This window comes from Etheostoma spectabile, chromosome 18 (genome assembly GCF_008692095.1).
Source record: "Etheostoma spectabile isolate EspeVRDwgs_2016 chromosome 18, UIUC_Espe_1.0, whole genome shotgun sequence".
Lineage (NCBI taxonomy): Eukaryota > Metazoa > Chordata > Actinopteri > Perciformes > Percidae > Etheostoma > Etheostoma spectabile.
The window spans coordinates 196,555-198,777 of record NC_045750.1 but is presented as its reverse complement, the minus strand read 5'-3'; the positions used below and the strand labels follow the sequence as shown (position 1 = coordinate 198,777).

Genomic DNA, 2,223 nt, shown 5'->3' with positions numbered 1-2,223 from the left:
GTATTGTGTGTGCGCGTGTTGGCAACGCTCCGGGACTAGTAGCGGGACCAAAAACAGGCGGAATAACAATAATAAGTATGAGAAACAATACTAGAAAATTCTTATTTGCAAAGCAACAGTCACTAAAGTACCGTAGTGTTGTGTGCAAAGCGCCAGTCAATTTAAGTACACGCTTAATGGTCCCATGAAAAAGAGTGAAAACTGGACATTTTATGATCATTTATGGTAAATGCCTTTTTGTGTCTTTTTTATAGCCTAAGGATTTTTATTTTGTTGTTTTTATTACTATTATTTTATCATAACTGTTATCTTTATACTGTCTTCCTCTTTTTCTCTCTACACTGTATTCTTCTTGCTAAAAACGGACGCTGGAAATTTCAATTTCCCAAGTCATCCCAAAAGGATTAATAAAAAGAAGTCTAAGTCTAATTTTCCTGAATTTATGGACCGTACAGGGTTGGACTGTTGGATTTGACCCTGTTGTTTTGGGGAATGAACCAACGACCAACGGGTACAAGCTCTCTTCTCTAACCTTTAGGTCACCACTGCCGCATCACACAGAAAACCTCTGAAGATGGCGGGACTCTGACTGGGAGCTGAAGCCCGGGGTGTAGACCCAGACTGCGCTATGCCCCCTTCACATGGCCTACAACTGGTCCGGGGTCTTCTTCTCTTTGCTTGAGCAGCTCACATACTGTAACAAGATTAAAATCTCCTGATATTATGATCCCTGCATTGGGGGTGTTTTGTTATTTATGATTGTTTCCATAATTAAGCAGGCGTAATCATGAGGTAATAGGTAGGTATGTATTTTAGGGTGATAGGGAATAACAAAATACAGAAAGAAGTATAATATGTAGATATGCATGAACACATATTTGACCTTCCTTTATTGCAAAACAACAGTGAGTAAGGGAACTTATCCCTTCCTATAAAAAGAGACCTCCATTACCACACAGACACAGTCCCTGCTCCATTTGCCTTCTTTGATCACAGCTTTTTGACTTTCACTTAGTCAGTTAGAAGAAGTAAGTATCTCATCTTCATTCATTTATGCTGAGAATTAATAGATAATTGTGTTTACTACTGTATAATTTTGCTTTTAGTCAAATTCGTGACTAAGATAACAGGCCGTCTACACATTTGAGGTTTGTTTGATTCTTGTTTTCCAGGATGAAGTGCATCGCGCTCTTCCTGGTGTTGTCGCTGGTCGTCCTCATGGCTGAACCAGGAGAGGGGTTTTGGGGGATGCTTATTAGTGGAGCCATTCACGGTACCGCCATTAAATCAGTTGGCCTTTTAATGATACCGATGATTAAGGAGTTTTTTCTGCTAACTTTTTCTTGACGTGCACAGTTTGACATGCTCAGGTCTAACTCTTCATCAGGTCTGTGAATGCTTGTAAAACACATACATGAAGAATAGCCAACGATTCTTAGTCTGGTCTAGGTTGCTTGGACACCTATTCCTCATTTGGTCTGCTTTAAAACAAACTGTGGAGTATTTGGTTGGAGAGTCTGGTCGGACAGTCTGGTTGGGGAGTCTGGTTGGGGAGTCTGGTTGGGGAGTCTGGTCGGAGAGTCTGGTCGGGGAGTCTGGTTGGGGAGTCTGGCCGGTGAGTCCGGTCGGAGAGTCCGGTCGGAGAGTCCGGTCGGAGAGTCTGGTCGGAGAGTCTGGTCGGAGAGTCTGGTTGGTTTGGGTTGGTGTGAACTCTCATCCCAACCCTGGTGCACTTGGATCATAATGTCGGTTCAAATTTGGTTCACTTCAGGTGAAAAAAAAAAGCATTTACTAGCCTGTAATTTCAACCTTGCACACAATTTACGGTTTAATATATGATTTAAGGGATGATCACGTTCAGATCCATAAGCTGTTCTGATCAGGCATCACTGTGACATCATCACCTGTCTCTACATGTTTTGCCTGTGTGGAGAACACTAAAGACAATAAAGCACAACCAGACAACCTAAGACGTTATAAATCTGGTTGCTGCATTAGGGGGGCAGTAGCTCATGGTAGCAATATCCAGCCATACGTAGAAGACACCCTACTGTATGTGAGAGTATGCAGAATAACTTAATGTTAAATTAAATGGTCTCATAATGACTTATCTTTCTTTTGTTTTCTCTTGTCCGTTTCATTTAGCCGGACGAGCGATCCATCGGTAAGGAGAAAGGTGCAATAATTCAACAATACAAAAAACTGTTCTTGTTGCGTTAGTTG

At 41.7% G+C, this 2,223-nt stretch overlaps 1 protein-coding gene and 1 long non-coding RNA gene across 2 annotated transcripts in view; one reads left to right on the top strand and one right to left on the bottom strand.

Moving 5' to 3' along the window:
- Window positions 1–2,223, bottom strand: part of LOC116706523 (exostosin-1) — a 321,262-nt gene that overhangs the window by 161,473 nt on the left and 157,566 nt on the right. The window lies entirely within an intron of this gene.
- LOC116706526 (uncharacterized) overlaps window positions 885–2,223 on the top strand; it is a 1,523-nt gene continuing 184 nt past the window's right edge. The window contains exons 1-3 of the long non-coding RNA XR_004336263.1: window positions 885–1,028; window positions 1,173–1,273; window positions 2,146–2,164. This is a non-coding gene — a long non-coding RNA (uncharacterized LOC116706526). The remainder of the gene's footprint in view (window positions 1,029–1,172; window positions 1,274–2,145; window positions 2,165–2,223) is intronic.